Below are 19,332 nucleotides of genomic sequence, written 5' to 3'. Positions count from 1 at the left end.
CAGAGGAAACAATGGGGTAAGTGTTCTTAACTCAATATTGGTTAAATTACCCGAATCCATGGTTGTTTTTATCATTTAATTGGTGAATTAAGTTGGAAAAGTTTGAAAACTCTCTTAGTTTAAATTGAGGATTTGAAGGCCGAGTTGTAGTCGGATTTGAGTAATTTTGGTATGGTTGGATTCGTGGTTGAATGGGGGTTCGTATTTTATAAGTTTTATTGGATTCCGAGACGTGGGCCCCATGGGTATTTTGGGGCGTAATTTTGGATTTTGTGAAAATATTAGTATTTTGATATGAAATTAATTCCTATATATTTTGTGGGTTAAATCAAATTAATTGTGACTAGATTCGAGCCGTTTGGAAGTTGATACTCGCATAATGGGATTTCTGGAGCATTGTTTAGCTTGCTCGACATTGGATTCGGCTTCTTCGAGGTAAGTAACTCTTCTAGTCTTGGAGTTGAGGGTATGAACCCTGGATATATATATTTTGTGAATTGTTGGGAGGTGACGGGCGTGTGGGCGTGCACTATAGAAATTGTGACATAATTGTTTCTGTGGAATTTTATAGTTAAATAATCTTGGCATTTTCCATGCGGTTTATGTGTTAAAGAAATTGAGCTGAAAAGCATATTAAAAATCATGTTGAGGCTATGTGCCAGTATTATTGGGACCCACAGAGATCATATTGCTGTGAATTATTGTGTTAATTTAAAAATTCATACTCAGTCGTATTCATTTCATTGCATATCATAACTCAGTTTTATGACTATATTTTGATGCATATAAATGTTTTCGGCCGAATGCCCTGTTTTACTGAAATGCCCGAGTGGCTTGAGAGGTTTATGACTGAGTGAGGCCGAGGGCCTGATTTGTGAGGATGAGTGTGGATCGAGGCTACCCGCCTGCAGCATATTTATGACCGAGTGAGGCCGAGGCCCTGATTTGTGAGGATGAGTGTGGATCGGGGTTGCCCGCCTGCAGCACACTTTATTATTATAGCACGTGAGTTGTCCGTACAGCACGTGAGTTGTCCATGCAGATTATAGCGCTTGGGCTGAAGGATCCCCTCCGGAGTCTGTACACACCCCCAGTGAGTGCAGGTACCTACTGAGTGCGAGTGCTGAGTACCGAGTGCCGAGTGCTGAGTGACTGGAAGGCATGAGTGATTGTGAGGTATGCTCGAGTGGCGAGAGTGATTGTGAGGTATGCCCGAGTGGCACGAGTGACTGTGAGGTTTGCCCGAGGGGCTGTGTATGAGTGATGTTCTTCCCGAGGAGCTGTTTATGATTTTATCATTGAGTTGCATTACATTGGCATGCACACATGACATACATGCAAAGAGATGTATTTCCTCGTGCTGTACTGCATCACATCATTCATGATTTTTCACACATTGTTGACAGATGGGTATAGTGATGCATTTGTTTTTACAGGGGTTATCCAGAAGGAAAATGAAATATCTTATTTATTATTGACAAGATTTTGGGACAAATTTATTGTTTTCAAACTATTCATATTTTTTTTGGCAACTCCAGCAAACGATTTGGGTTTTCACTGATGTATTTGAAGGGAAGAACTATTATTTTTGAAATCATGATTTGGCTGTGCATTTTATCTCTGAGTTACTTCTGGTATTATTTGCTTTATGTTATTATGGATTGTTGTGGACTATTGGTTATGGACCCGACCTTGGTAGAAGCTGGTCACTACTTTCAACCTACGGCTAGGTTTGTTTCTTACTCAGTACATGGGGTCGGTTGTATTGATACTACACTTCTGCATATTGCGTGCATATGTTGGCTGCTGTTGTTGCTGTGCTCGATGGTTGCGGGACTTGAAGATGTACCTGCGTACCTGTTGTAGCTGCCTTTTGTTCAGGGTAGCCTTAGATTTATAAAAGCTCTGTTTATGTATTATTCAAACAGACTATGTATTTATTTCATTTCTACTTTGTATACTCTATTCTTAGAAGCTCATGATTTGTACTACCAGTTCTTGGGGAATGTATAAGGTTAAGATAATTATTTACTTAAATTTCTTTAATAATTGTTATTGGAATTGGATAGTTGAAAGTTGGCTTACCTAGCGGGTTGGATTAGGTGCCATCACGACTAGTTGGATTTTGGGTCGTGGCAGTTGACTTTTATTGACTTTTTCAATAATGACCTAAATTGAATCTTTTGCAATCGTGGGTGATTCCTAAGGCTTATTTTGAATCGTTTGGTTGGTAATTTGCTAGATATTGTTTGTTTATAGGCTTGTTTGAAAGGCAAAGTTGTGGTTGAGATTTGAGTGGTCTTTGGAGCGAGGTAAGTATTGTGTCTAAATTTGACTTGAGGGAATTAGGAACCCTCGAATTATTTGCTATGTGAAATTCATGTGAGCGGCGTATATGTGAGGTGACAAGTACTTATGCGCCGCCAATTTATCTGTTTTCCCGCTTTTCTCATATTATCTTTTTCCCTGTCTTAATTGTTACATGCTTTAATTGTGTTCCCATGCCTAATTGCTACTTGTTAGATATTGTTTTCTCTTGTTCTTGATATTGTTCTTTTCATAGTTTCATTATCTCCTATTATTTGCTTACGCTAGTTTATCGGTACCTTTTGTTGTATACTCTGAATTGGTCTCGCTGTGTAGTATTACTTATGTGAACTTTCATGATGTACAAGTTTCCTATTTGTTTCGGTTTGGTGTTTAAGTATTGTGGAGGGTTTTCGTGATTTGAATTGTGAATTTACTGAGTATACTGAGCACTTGATGTTGATATGGTGGGATCGGATTGCACGCCGCAACAGGTGTAATAAGGGTAGATTGTTTGGTGTCATAAGGGTGAACTATGATTGTGTTATTGTGATACGGTGGGATCGGGTTGCACGCCGCAACAGGGGTAATAACGGTGGATTGTCTGATGGCATAAGGGTGAACTATGATTGTGTTTTTTTGATATGGTGGGATCGGGTTGCACGCTGTAACACTTTTATTTATATTCACTGTTGTTTATGCTATTATGAGGAAATAAGGGAGGAGTATGAGATGTACGGTGGGATCGGGTTGCGCGCCGTAACAACCTATATGTTTCCATTTTGTGAGCTGTGTTGGTTTTCTCTTTGGTATGTGTATCTAAATTATTAAAGGTTGGTGATTCTAGACGACACTGGTTTATTCTTGAGGCTGTGGTTATTATTTTCAGTTGGTTGTTTAATTCTGTTCAGTATTACCATTTTTTGTCATTATTATATACTGCGTTCAGGTTGTAGTGTAGGTGACCCGCCTTAGCCTCGTCACTACTTTGTTGAGGTTAGGCTCGGTACTTACCAGTAGATGGGGTCAGTTGTACTGATACTACACTCTGCACACTGTGCAGATTGTGGAGTCGGTCTCAGCGGCGGCTACTAGAGAGCTCGGATTGGACAGCCTACGGAGACTTGAGGTACAGCTGCTCAGCGCCCGTAACTCCTGAAGTCCCCATCTTTATTTTTATTTAGCTGTGTAATTTCATTCAGACAACTTTGTATTTATTTCAGACCCTTGTATGTATTACTCTAGAAGCCCGTGCACTTGTGACACCGGATTCAGGGATTTGTAGCATAAGTTTTTACTGTTTTAGCTTCCGCATTTATATTTGGATTATTGCAGTTAAAATAGTTCTTCTTCATTAAATAAATTTAAGTTGTTAAAAAGGATAAATTGTTCTAATGTTGGCTTACCTAACAAGTGAAATGTTAGGTGCCATCACGGTCTCGACGTTGAAAGTTCCGGGTCGTGACAAGATTATAGCGCTTGGGCTGAAGGAGCCCCTCCGGAGTCTGTACACACTCCTAGTGAGCGCAGGTAGCTACTGAGTGCGAGTGCCGAGAGATTGGGAGGATTGAGTGATAGTGAGGACTGAGTGACTAGGAGGACTGAGTAAAATGATACTCTGAGAGTATGCATATGGTTTTATTACTAAGTTGCATCGCATTGACATGCACACTTGACATACAGGCATAAATATGTATTTTTCCTCAAGATGTACGATATTGTGTCATTCATGAATTCTCCTACATATTGACATGTAGGTATATAGATGTATTTTCCTCGTGTTATTTAAAAATGAAACAATTACATGTTGAAAGTTTTGAGAAAAATCACAGTTTTTAAACTTACTCATAAATTGGTGATTTCGGTAAAGGATTTGGGTTTTCATTGATATATTTGAAAAGCATGACATTTTTTTGAAACTGTGAACGAGCTGAGCATTTTATCTCTGAGCTACTTCTTTTATTACTTCTATTATGTTGTTATGAACTGTTGTTGGCTATTGGTGTTGGACCCTGACCTTTGTTCCAGCTCGTCACAACTTTCAACCTAAGGTTAGGTTTGTTACTTATTGAGTACATGGGGTCGGGGTTACTCATAATACACTTCTGCACCTTGCGTGCAGATATTGGATGTTGATGCTGTTGTGATCGACGGGAGCTAGATTTGAAGATGTACCTGCGTTCCAGCCATTGCTGCCTCTTGTTCATGGTAGCTTTAGAATTCTTAATCTGTTCATGTATATTTCAGACAAATGACGTATTTTTTTTATTTCACACTAGTTTTGTAAATTCTAATCTTAAAAGCTCATGATTTGTACTACCAGTCCTAGGGGAGTGTATTAGAGTCAGTTAAATATTAATTAAATTGGATAGTTGTTAATTGGCTTACCTGACGGGTTGGGTTAGGTGTCATCACGATTAGGTAGATTTTGGGTCGTGATAATTATAAAGAAGGTATTGGCCTCAAATGAATGGGGAATTAGTACGTTAAAAGAGTGGGAATATACTCATCCAAAACAGAAAGTCTCGGTAAAATTCAGTTACTAAGATTATATTGAAAGTTTTAATAAAACTTTACTATATGAGAACTTTAATAGGAAACACTATTGGTTCATAAAATTATGTTCCAACTTGTTTGAACAACATATCACAAATTGGTTCTGCAAATGGTGGTTATCATATGGTCCATCTTTGGAAATACTTCCACCACTTTATAAAAGTTTATATACTCAATGGGTAGATATATCCCCAAGATTATTGTTTTGCAAAAGGATAATATCTTTTTCGTTGGTATAACAACAATGTATTTCTTTATAGAATTCTCCATTCCGTGAATTATGAAATGGGATGTAGAGGTAAATCAAACCACGGAATGATTCTCATGCTTAAACATAAAAAATTCTGGGGTAAATTAGTCCAAAAAGACCAGCAAGGAAAAATCTATGGTCAAGAAATCATTGAGGATATCGATAATAAGATTGAAGCTTATAGCAAACAGGAAATGACAAATATCGAAGTGGACGAAGTAAGTCCATTTCAGCAGGTTACTAGAAGGCTTCAAATGAAAAATGAGCTATTTTTAAGAAAGAAATTATTGCCTTTTATTTTGAAGAAATAAAAAAGGATTTGATAAGAAATTTTGAAGTTGAAATGTCAGATTACATTGCAATGACATCAATAGGTAATACCATAGATGAAGAAACTTGTATAGCAGGAGGCGCTTAAGGAAGCCAACAAGAACAGGTTAATTTGGATGAGATTGAAGAACTTTTTAAGAAAATGAAAGAAGTAGTAGAAGAATCTTGTACACCACAAAATGATAAAGGAAAAGCAATTACGAAGTAACAAAGGACCCCAACAACCTCAATAATACAGATCAGAGGTCTTAACAGCCGGTCCTAGCAACTCAATAATTCCATAGATGGATTCCCTCACTAATAATGGAGGGAATAACTTTTATAAAGTAGTTTGTTTTTATATACTTTGTAAAAGTAGAATCGTTTTAGCTTTTTATATTGTTGGCCACATTGTTGGCCATTTTGTTTTGTCCGTTTTGTTAGAGATCCATTATATAAGGATCCAAATTCAGATCTAGAGATAAGCTTTTTAGGAAAAAAATTTAGGATCTCTCTCTCTCTCTCTCTCTCTCTCTCTCTCTCTCTCTCTCTCTCTCTTATTCTGTAAAAAACATTCTTGTACTCAACTTATATTAGAAATAAAATCAGAAAAGGTCGCTTGGTCACAACCTTAGTTGCCTCAGGTATTTACTTTATTTTATTTATAATTCAGATATACATTTAGCCTAAATGATAGGCAAAATAATGTTGTGCTGAACTTATGCATACTAGTCTATTCTTAAAACATGTTTTGTTGCTAGTTTTATACGGTATCACCCAATGGTTTGAGACTATAGAGCCTAGGGAGTTTAACAGTGTCACGACCTAAAATCCAACTAATCGTGATGGCACCTAACCCATCCCGTTAGGTAAGCCAATTACCAACTATCCAATTTCAATAATAATTATTAAAGTGATTTAAGTGAATAAGGGTCTAAATCTTGTACAATCCCCAAGAACTGGTAATACAAATCATGAGCTCCTAAGAATAGAGTATACAAAGCGGAAATAAAGTAAATACATAGTCTATTTGAATAATACATAAACAGAGCTTTTATAAATCTAAGGCTACCCTGAATAAAAGGCAGCTACAACAGGAACGCAGGTACATCTTCAAGTCTTGCAACCATCGAGCACAGCAACAACAGCAGCCAACATCTGCACGCAATATGCAGAAGTGTAGTATCAGTACAACCGACCCCATGTACTGAGTAAGTAACAAACCTAAGCCGTAGGTTGAAAGTAGTGACGAGCTTCAACCAAGGTCAGGTCCATAACCAATAGTCCACAACAATCCATAATAACATAAAGCAAATAATACCAGAAGTAACTCAGAGATAAAATGCTCAGCCAAATCATGATTTCAAAAATAATAGTTCTTCCTTTCAAATACATCAGTGAAAACCCAAATCGTTTGCCGAAGTTGCCAAAAATATGAATAGTTTAAAAACAATAATTTCTCCCAAAAATCTTTTCAATAATAAATAAGATGTTTCATTTTCCTTCCGGATAACCCATGTAAAACAAATGCATCACTATGCCCATCTGTAAAAATATGTATGAGAAATCATGAATGATGTGATGTAGTACAGCATGAGGAAATACCTCTCTATGCTTGTATGTCATGTGTGCATGCCAATGCGATGCAACTCAGTGATAAAATCATAAACAGCCCCTCGGGCAAAACATCACTCATATACAGCCTCTCGGGCAAAGCTCACAGTCACTCGTGCCACTCGGGCATACCTCACAATCACTCTTGCCACTCGGGCATACCTCACAATCACTCTTGCCTCCCAGTCACTCAGCACTCGGCACTCGACACTCGCACTCAGTAGGTACCTGCGCTCACTGGGGGTGTGTACAGACTCCGGAGGGGCTCCTTCAGCCCAAGCGCTATAATCTGTACGGACAACTCACGTGCTATAATAATAATAAAGTATGCTGCAGGCGGGCAGCCCCGATCCACACTCATCCTCACAAATCAAGCCCTCGGCCTCACTCAGTCATAAACCTCTCAAGCCACTCGGGCATTTTAGTAAAATATGGCATTCGTCCCAAAAAATTTATATGCATCAAAATAGAGTCATAAAACTGAGTTATGATATGCAATGAAATGAATATGACTGAGTATGAATTTTTCAATTTAACACAATAATTCACAACAATATGACCTCTGTGGATCCCAAAAATACTGGCACATAGCCTCAACATGATTTTTAATATGCTTTTCAGCTCAATTTCTTTAACACATAAAACCGCATGGAAAATGCCAAGGTTATTTAACTATGAAATTCCATATAACAATTATGTCATAATTTCTATAGTGAACGCCCACACGCCCATCACCTAGCATGTGCGTCACCTCCCAACAATTCATAAAATACATAAATTCAGGGTTCATACCCTCAACTCCAAGATTAGAAGAGTTACTTACCTCGAACAAGCCGAATCCAATATTGAGCAAGCTAAACAATGCTCCAGAAATCCCATTATGCGCGTATCAACTCCCGAACAGCTCGAATCTACCACAATTAATTTGATTCAGTCCACACAATTCATAGGAATTAATTCCATATCAAAATGCTAATAATTTCCACAAAATCTGAAATTACGCCGCAAATATCACCCGTGGGGCCCACATCTCAAAATCCAACGAAACTCACAAAATACGATAACCCATCCAATTACAAGTTTAACCATACTAATTTCACTCAAATCCAACTCCAAATCGGTATTCAAACTTGAAAAATTCGTTTTGTGACATTATAGAAATTTCCTTCTATTTCTCTTGAGATTCAATAATCTTACACCAAAAATGAAGATTAATTCATGGAATATAATCACAAGGGAGTTAAGAACATTTACCCCAAGTTGTGTGGAAAATTTCCTCTCCAAAATCACCCAAACCGAGCTCCAAAATGTCCAAAATAAGAAAAAAATCTCGGAACCCTCGTTTTAACCACTACCCTGGCATTTCCACACCTGCAGTGCCTGGGCTCGCACCTGCGCATCCGCATTTGCGGAACAAATTGCGCGCCTGCGGACAATGCCAACCTTTCAAAACCTCGCATCTGCGGCGCCTTTCTTGCATCTGCGAGCTCGCAGATGCGCAAATCCTTCGCACCTGCGTTCGCCCCAGACCAGCCCCAGTCCGCATCTGCGCCAACACCTTCACACCTGCGGCCTCGCAGATGCGGCAAATTCCTCGACCTGAGAACACTACCCAGTCCCACTCTTGGCCACTTCTGCGGCTTATTTCACGCACATGCGGCTTCGCACCTGCGATCAAAATCTTCGCAGGTGCGATCACACCAGTAGGCAGCAGTTCCAACATTTCCTTAAGTCCAAACTTTGATCTGTTAACCGTCCGAAACTCACCCGAGGCCCTCGGGACCCCGTGCGAACATACCAACAAGTCCCATAACATAACACGGGCCTACTCGAGGCCTCAAATCATACCTAACAACCTCAAAAATACGAACTACACACGGATTCAAGCCTAATAAATTTCCAAATTCTACAAACGACGCCGAAACCTATCAAATCACGTCCGATTGACTTCAAATTTTGCACATAAGTCATATTTCACATTACGGACCTATTCAAATTTCCAGAATCGGATTCCGACCCTGATCCCAAAAATTCAACCCCCCGGTCAAACTTCCCAAAAAATAAATTTTCGGCATTTCAAGCCTAATTCCACTACGGACTTCCAAATAATTTTCCGGACACGCTCCTAAGTCCAAAATTACCATACGGAATTATTGGAATCATCAAAATTTGAATCCGAGGTCATTTACATATAAGTCCAAATCCGGTCACTATTTTGACTAAACTTTAAACCTTGGAACTAAGTGTTCCAATTCCTTCCAAAACCTCACTGGACCCAAACCAATTACCCCGGCAATTCACAAAAAAACTGTAAAGTACAATTTGAATAGTAAAGGGGGAAGCAAGGTTGTAATATTCAAAATGATCGGTCGGGTCGTTACAAACTGTCCAGGCAGTAAACCTTGGTTATGGCAACATAACCGGTGGTCCTTAAGACTCGTATTAGCCAGGTGGGTGTTGAAAGAGTTATGAGGAGAACTATGGTTTAAGGTTTGCTTGACAGGGCTGGTGTCTCCGTAAACTTTTATCCTTTAGTTCCATTGAAGCGATTCGGTCTTAATTTGTATAACCATCCACATATTTAGACATAAACCATGGTACAAAAGCAATTATTTTATTGTGACTACTAATATCATTATAAAAATTATTTTGGAAGAAATTTATTAACTTCTCATCAAAATTGTCAAAAAAATAATTTCTGAAAAGTTCCCATATGGGTTTTTTAAATTCTTCTGAAATAATTTTTCATGCCGGTGAACCCGGACTAAAATGTATTTGGTTTTTATCCATTTAGTCCATTGGAAAAATCTATTTCGAATTCAGTTGGATCAGGAATAGCGCTAGCAATATTATCGGTACTAATTTTTATGACATATATTATATTATTTTCTTTGATTTGTGATGTATATGCTCTTGATGGAAAATCTACAGTATAATCAACAAGTGAAATATAAGATGAATTTTATCTAGTTAATCTAGATGAATAACTGATATTATCAGCTTGATCGGATTCATTGAACCTGATTTTAACAGTTCCATCAAAGGTTTGTTCAACATCTGTGATTTCACTGTTAGTGTCATTTCGAGGAGCTATTGCTGGATTCAGTTAATAGCACTAACAATATTATCAGTACTAATTTTTCTGACATCTATTCTATTATTTTCTCTGATTTGGGATGTAATAGCACTCACTAGAAGTCCAAATTTATCATTGGACTCCCAACACTCTTTGCTAAAATGGTTAGAAAAACTCTTCGCGTAACATCAATGAATATAGATTATAATAGCTATTCCTATGGAAAGCTTATTAGTGTATGTACACAAGAAGGCTGGCAAATGATGTTGAAATTGATGCCTCAGATATTAACCTTTTCTTTAATTCTTTTGACTGATTTTGTATGACTTGATACTAAATTAAGACTTGATCGCTTCAATGGAACTACCGTTGTTACCCAATTTTGCCCTCATGTTTTTATATGCTTTTAAAATATCATTTTTGCATCATCACCAATATTTCCTATAATTTTCCATGATTTTTGAAGCTTTAAAATTGATTTTCTTGCATTTAAATTACTTGAATATGTATTAATTACCACTTAAATTATTTTTTTGATGATTTAACCATCCAAATATATTATTTGCATCCACATATATTGTAACGACCAGACCAGTCGTTTTGAGTTCTAGCGCGTCGTTCAGTAATTTGAAGCCATGAGCAGCTTCGCTTCAGGTATTATGACTTGTGCGTGTGGTCGGAATTGAATTTCGGGAATTTCAGAGTTGATTTGGAAAGAAAATTCTCATTTCAAAAGCCTTAAGTTAAAAGCATTGACTAAGATTGGATTTTAGAGTAAACAGCCTCGAAATCAGGATTTGAAGGTTCCAGCAGGTCGTATGATGATTTCGAACTTGGGCGTATGTTCGGATCAGGTTTTGGATGCCCCGGGAACGTTTCGGCACCTATTTTGGAAGTTAGTATTTTGGAAGAATTCCATAAATTTGGGTTGAAGTGCATTTCAATGTTATCGATGTCCGTTTGGAATTACGAGTCTGAAAATAGCTCCGTATGGTGATTCAGGTACTGGGAGCGCATCCGGAAGTGGATTTGGAGGTCCGTAGGTCATTTTGGGGTCGTTTGGCGAAAGTTAGAAAATTTGAAGGTTTTTGAAAAGTTTGACCGGAAGCGAATTTTTTGATATCGGGGTCGGATTCCGATTCCAGAAGTTGGAGTAGGTCTATAATGTCAAATGTGACTTGTGTGCAAAATTTGAGGTCAATCGGACGTGATTTGATAGGTTTCGGCATCGATTGTAGAAGTTAAAGTTTCAAAGTTCATTAAGCTTGGAATGTGGTGCGATTCATGAACTCAACGTTGTTTGGTGTGATTTGAAGGCTCGACTAGGTTCGTAATGTATTTTGGGATGTGTTGGCATAATTGGTTGAGGTCCCGAGGCCTTGGGTAGATTCCGGATGGTTAACGGATCGAGTTTGGACTTGGAAGAAAAGATGAGGCAGTTGATATCTGGTGTGATCGCACCTGCGCAATAAGGGCCGCAGGTGTGAGGTCGCAGGTGCGAGCCAGTGGTCGCAGGTGCGGTTTGGGCAAAGTTGGGCAATGATCGCAGGTGCGAAAGGTTGTCCGCACCTACGAGGTCGTAGATGCGGAGGTGCGTCGCAGGTGCGAGAGTGAGAGAAGAGTCTGGGAGCGCAGGTGCGAGGGTATGTCCGCACCTGCGAAGGCGTAGATGCGGAAGGAAAGGCGCAGGTGTGGAGAGTGCTAGGCAGAGGGAATGTGCAGGTGCGAGGTTCTGGCCGCACCTGCGAAGCCGCAGGTACAGCTACTGTTCAGCATGTGCGGAAATGTCGCTGGGCAGAAGGGTTTTTATAAACGGGACTTGGCCCATTTGTCTCCCATTTTCATTTGGTTTGGACGATTTTGGAGAGCTTCAAGGGGAGATTTTCATCAAGCAATTCTAGGTAAGTGGTTTCTTCCCATTGTGAGTTAAATACACGAATTATACATGGATTGGAACATGGAAATTAGTATAAATTATGGGGTTTTGGTAGAAGACCTAGAATTTGGTATTTTTGGATTTTGACCACAAAATTGGGCATGGAATTGAGAATAAATTATATATTTATGTTCATGAGGTTATGGGTAAAGTTATCTTCAAAATTTTGTTGGAATCCGGGCATGTGGGTCCGAGGGTGATATTTTTATCGACTTTTCGATCGGGGTTAGAAATTGTTATAAATTGGATTATATTGAGTAATTGAGTATATATTAATGGGTTTGCATAATTATTGGCTAGTTTTGGAGCGTTGTGCATCGATTCAAGTTGTTTGAAGGGCTAGGAAGCTGGTTATGGAACTTTGGAGCGAGGTAAGTCTCATTTCTAACCTTGTAAGAGAGAATTTACCCCATAGGTGAAATAAATCAATGTGTGCTCCTATTTGTGGGGGGCTACGTACGCACGAGGTGACGAGAATCCATGTGTAGCTACTAATATGCTTAAGTTCGGGTAGTCTAAGACCCAAAAGCATGCTTTACTTGTAATACTTGCAATCTTGTTGCCAATATAAAGTGCTTAAATCATATCGAACTTTGTTAATAAATTTCTAAAAGGCTATACATCGTTTTCTTGACTTTTAAAAGAGAAATTTGCCCTTTTCCTTGGATAATTGCCCCTTGATGAATTCTTGATTGATTATTTGAATGTGTTATCTTTTGTGGAATGGGCCAAAGGCCTCGGTAGATTAAATAGATGCATCTATGGTTCACGCCATTCGACCCTCTGGCAGTGCACAATTTAAATAATTATTGGATCGGGTCGTACGACCTCGGCATGAGTTGCGCAGGCTTGTATTGCTTGCCTTGAAATTTATAAATAACGATATTGCCTCCCTGGTCTGAGATTAACTGATAATTTGATATGGCCTCATTGGCCGGAGATATAATCGTTAAATAGTGGGGGATAAAATTTGGAGATTCCTTAATTATGAAAGAACTGTTTACTTACTTCAGAATAATGGGCTTGCAACTGTATTAATTAATCCATTTCTAATTTAATGATATTATTCCATTTATTTATAGCCCATAGTAAGTGTCGAAGTCGACCCCTCGTCACTACTTCTTCGGGGTTAGGCGGGATACTTACGGGGTACACGTTGATTTACGTATGCATACTACACTTGCTGTACATTTTTGTGCAGGTACACATATGTTTAGCGGCCTTGTGGGCGCAGAGGCGCGATTATGGCGGGGACTTATGGGTGCTGCATTCTATACGAAGCTCCACAACCAGCAGAGTCTCCTTCAGAGTATTGTACTTTCCTTCCTGTCCAAATTTTTATTCCGGACAGTTACTGTATTTTATTTTAAATTCCTAGAAAAGGTTCATGCACTTGTGACACCGGGTTCTGGGATGATTATGGGATGTTCAATATTGAAATTGGAAAACATTGTTATTTATTCTGTAAATACATCTTTTACTTGATAAATTGAAGTGAATTTACAATTTCAAAAATATTAAAAATAAGAATTTAATTAACTATTTAGTGTTGGCTTGCCTGATAGTGGTATCCGGCGCCATCACGACCTTTAATGGATTTTGGATCGTGACATATATGTTTTATAATATTTTTACTTCATTTCATATAATTATATTGGTATTTTTAAGCTATTTACATAATTTTGCAATAATATCCTATATGCTATGCATAATTACAATTATTATATTATTCATGCTTAAATAGCATTTTTATATTTTTATAATGTTAAGTTATTATTTTCAATCATTTTATTGCATAAATAATATTTTTATTATTTATTAATTATTGTTATTTAAATAATTTCGTGTATTTAATTTATAGCCCAAATTTGGAGCCAATTCCGGACCAATTCAATGGCACAAACACCCACACCTTAGCCCAATAACCCCCAAAGCCCAATCCAAGCGACCCCTACAATTGACCCGGTCGCGACCCGTTTAAACAACCCGCCTTATTCCCTTTTTTATCCTGGACGTTGATCTCAAATGATCAACGGCCCATAATAAATCTCTACCTTTCCTTATATCCCCTCACCCCAAATCCTAATCCCATTCCCACATTCAGCCGCCCCTAAATCCTCTCTACTCTCTTCTTCTCTGAAAAAACCCTAGCCGTCGTAACTCTAAATCCTCTTCAAATCCGACCAAAAAATGGAATCAATCCATGATTCCTTTACCTTATATGTTCTGTCATCTCGTTACTTACACGATTTTGGCATCACCTAGTACTCGCCTATTTTTGGCAAGTACTAGGCCCTGAGTTATGAACAATTTTCCTCAATCTTCGAGACTTAGATGATATTTCGTCTATATACAGTCCCTACCAGATTATATGGGTCCAATTTACAAAGATCCCCGACCAATCTTTGATTTCCATCGAACTAGGGTTTGAAATTTTAATTTTTTTTCTTTGCTAGTTCTATTATTGATTGCATGTGATTTTCTTTCCTTATTTGTGTTCGATCAATTATTTTCCATTTTTGCTTGTTCGATTCCTACCACTATATAACCCTTCCTTAATTTCCCTTTGGACGGACCTTAATCGCTAAAACAAAACTACTATTGTTCCTTATTCTTTCTTGTCTTGTACTACTCAGAGGCTTAATCTTTTGGTCGGCTGAAAGCCAAGGCCACTGGCATTCGATTTTCGAACCTTTCTCAGTGTGAGCACTGCCCGGGGTTCATTCGAAACCCTTGGGAACTCTGACGCACTAAGATTCCGGGGTTCTACTGTTCGTTTTGCTATTGATGCTAAAGTGTTGCTGAAATTACTCCTCTTTTTTAGTTGTTCATCTGTAACTGGTAATGTACCTATGACTCTTGCAATTTCATTTTTTCGTTTGAGTTCCTGCTTTGCATATCTATATCTCTGAGATTTTTATGAACCAACATGCTATTGTCCACTTTGAAACTATTTTTGAGGCTTTATACCTTCTAGTAATCAAACTTGCCTACTTGCTGCTTTGGTTCTGTTTTACTTAAGTCTGTTTGCCTAATGTATGTGCTGGAATATTTATCGTTGTCGTTTAGTTTGAGCTTAGTATCTTGCCTTGTTCTGTACTCTTAGGATAAGTTGAGTCATACCCAGGACCTGTTCTGATTCTTGTTGAGGCATTTATGTGCAACTTAATATTTTCCTGGAGCTGTCTCTTGATCACGTTGATTAGCCAAACATGATTTCTTTCTACTTAATGTGTGATCCGTGAATTATTCAATCCAGTACTCTTTAATATTGTCTAATACCTTTAGAATGAGATGTAATATCTAGCCCCTTCTCCTATATGTGATCAAGACCTAGTGCCTGCATGTCCTGTTAATCTGGAGTTGATATATTTTGACATTGTTTCTGAACTTTGGTGTTACAACTGATGCTCAACATGTTAAGTTTTCCATGTTCAACTAGGTGATTGTTTGCCAACTATTGTAAATTATGCCCACTAGCATGTTGTCATGTTGTTTGTGACCACATTCTCATTAGGCTCTCGCATTAAAAAAACTTCATGCGAAAAATGCCATCCACTTGTTCATGTCTATGACTTTGATATATTCTTAGGTTAATTGTCTAAAGCCCTTTAGGTTACTTCTGGATCATGCTTTACTTTGCAACTTTCTTTGGAATAGTTCATTATCCTATAGTGGTCAATCTTGTCGCTCTTAAACTTTCTCTCTGGAATCACAAGCATCAACTTGCCTCATATGTACCTCATGTGCCTTCAATCTAGCCTACTCGTGTTTATGTGTCTTGTCTAAAATGTTGTTAGCTATATTTTTAAGAATTAAGTGTTTAAGTTGTCTATTTAAATTCCGTAAGTAGTTTGTCACCTATATGGCTGAATTTAGTATCCATTTGTGTAAGTAAGTCATTCGTTTGGGCCTGGTGTGTTGAACCTGCTCTGGTACCGGAAATCTGGAAGGCACTGTTCGCATTTGGAGCTTGGGCCTGCAATCCATATGAAGTTTTAAGCCTGTTTGAAGGCCCAGGTGTATTACTGGGTTATTCTGTATTTGTATTTGTATTTGGGCCTGTAATCATTCAATATAGTCTGTAATAATTTGTAATAACAAACGATGGGGGAATTAGTAAAAAAGGGTTGTAGTCTCCTAATTATCGTATAAACGAGTAGAGAGCCTGCCTATAGGACCTGCTTGCTTTGTTTGCTATTTTATTCGACATGCTTTATTTCTGTACACACATATAAACCATGCCTATAGGAAATCACACACTTCATTTAACTTGCCTAATACCTGTACAGTATTCAAAAGCATGATTGTTTGACTAAATATTTTACATGCTCTCGTGTTTACTTCTATCTGATTATTAAATAGCATGCCTATAGGGTTGTAATAATACATACTTTTTTTAATATTCATCTAGATACCATGATTATAGGGTCTTAACTAATTAATTAATCGGTTGCTTCTGTTGTTTTATTATACTGCAGCATAGATAGCATGCCTAAAGGATAAGTATGACTAAATCAAGTTCAAATACCAACCATTAGAAATCTTGCCTATAGGATACTGTCATTCGCCTAGAAAGCATGTCTATAGAATCAAACACTGATAATTCCAAGTTTTCTAATAGCTTTCACTGCCCGTTGCGCAAACAACATAGAAATCATGCCTATAGGTTTTATAACACATGTAATCTGCAAATAAATTAATTTGGAACAACAACAATGCTTGTACGAGATTTGAAATCACAATCGTATAGAAATCATGCCTATAGGAGAACACCACTCACCTAAGACGCCTATTTATAAAATCAGTGCTAATAATCTTGAGTCTGCAAATAGTTTACTGCCTCCTCGCCTAAGCCATTTAGAACAATAACGTTGCATATACGATGTTGGAATTCAGAATCACCTAGAAATCATGCCTATAGGATTCTAAGTCTTAATTCTGAAATTATCTACTGCATATTTTGCACGCGTGCATTTGTTGTTTATGTGTGGAGGTGTCACGACCCAAAATTTAACTAGTCGTGATGGCACCTAACCCAACCCGCTAGGTAAGCCAATTACCAACTATCCAATTCCAATAAAATTAATAAGGCAATTAATTAAAAGAAAATAGATAAAACCAATACATTTTCCAAAACACTGGTAGTACAAATCATGAGCTTCTGAGAATAGAATTTACAAAACTGATATGAAATAATACATCATCTGTTCGAAATGTACATGGACAGATTGTTATAAATCTAAGGCTACCATGAAAAAGGGGCAGCTACAACCGGAACGCAAGTACATCTTCATATCCAGCTCCCAACGAACACAGCAAGATCAGCAGCCAACATCTGCACGCAAGGTGTAGAAGTATAGTATGAGTACAACCGCCCCCATGTACTCAATAAGTAACAAACCGAGCCTTAGGTTGAAAGTAGTGACGAGCTTGTACCAAGGTCGGGTCCAAAACTAATAATCCACAACAGTCCATAACCACGTAAAGCAAATAATACAAGAAGTAACTCGGAGATAAAATGCTCAGCTAAATCATGATTTCAAAAAAATAGTTCTTCCTTTCAAGTACATGAGTGAAAACCCAAATCGTTTACCGAAGTTGCCAAAAATATGAATAAGTTTGAAAACAATAATTTTCCCAAAAACATCCTTTCAATAATAAATGAGATGTTTCATTTTCTTTCCAGATAACCCATATAAAACAAATGCATCACTATGCCCATCGGTCAACATGTGTGAAAAATCATGAATGATGTGATACTATACAGCATGAGAAAAATACATCCCTATGCATGTATGTCATGTGTGCATGTCAATGCAATGCAACTCAATGATAAAATCATATGCATACTCTCAGAGTATCATTTCACTCAGTCCTCCCAGTCACTCGGTCCTCCTAGTCACTCAGTTCTCCCAGTAGCTCAGTCCTCCCAATCGCTCGGCACTCGCACTCAGTAGGTACCTGCGCTTACTGGGGGTGTGTACAGACTCCGGAGGGGCTCCTTCACCCCAAGCGCTATAATTTGCAAGGAAAACTCACGTGCTGCACGAACAACTCACGTGCTATAGTATCAATATCTGTATCTGTACGGACAACTCATGTGCTATAATAAAGCCTATAAGGCATGCTGCATGCGGGCATCCCCAATCCACATAATAATAAAGTATATAAAGCTAATATGGCATGTTGCGGCGTGCAGCCCGATTCCATAATTATCCTAACAATCAGGCCCTCGGCCTCACTCAGTCATCAATCTCTCCAATCTTTTTCTCATGGGCTCACAATGTCATAAAATTGCCCGAAAATAATGATATGATGTATCAATAAATAACAATTGAGACTGGGATATGATATGTAATGGCATGAATATGACTGAGTATGAATTTTTAATTTAAAATAACTAATTCACAGCAATATAACCTCTGTGGGTCCCAATAATACTAGCACATAGCCTCAACATGATTTTCAATATGATTCTCAACTCAATTTCTTTAACATAAAACTACATAGAAAATGCCAAGATTATTTGACTACAAAATTCCACGAAAACAATTATGTCAAAATTTCCTATGGTGCACGCCCACACGCCCGTCATTTAGCATGTGCGTCATCTCCCAACAATTCACATAATATATATATTCAGGGTTCATACCCTCATCTCCAAGATTAGAAGAGTTACTTACCTCGAACAAGCCGAATCCAATGTCGATCAAGCTAAACAATGCTCCAGAAATTTCCTTCTGCATATAACAACTTCCGAACGGCTCGAATCTAGTCACAATTAATTTGATTCAATCAACCCAAATTATAGGAATTTATTCCACATCAAAATACTATTTTTTTCCACAAAATCCAAAATTATACTCAAAAATCGCCCGTGGGACCCATGTCTCGGAACCCGACAAAAGTTACAAAATATGAATGACCATCCAACCACGAGTTCAACCATATAAATTTCACCAAATCCCGACATCAACTCGACCCTCAAATCTTCAATTAAAGTCATTGAAGATTTTTACCATTTTCAACCCAATCTTTACCCATTTGAACTCAACAATCTTTCCATAAACCTTATTGATATGTATAAATAATACTATTACACCCAAGAATCATACTCTTAATCAACCATCTTTACCCAAACTCGAAATTGAAGACTAGGGGTTAGAACCTTACCTCTTGGGTGAACATCTTGTGATATTTCTTTGTTGGATTTCAAAGCTTGAACAAGATCTTGATGAACAAAGCACTTGAGCTTCTTCCTCTCTCTAGAAAACTCTCCTT

Source organism: Nicotiana tomentosiformis, chromosome 2 (genome assembly GCF_000390325.3).
Source record: "Nicotiana tomentosiformis chromosome 2, ASM39032v3, whole genome shotgun sequence".
Taxonomy (NCBI): Eukaryota; Viridiplantae; Streptophyta; class Magnoliopsida; order Solanales; family Solanaceae; genus Nicotiana; species Nicotiana tomentosiformis.
Note: the sequence above shows the minus strand (reverse complement) of the source record.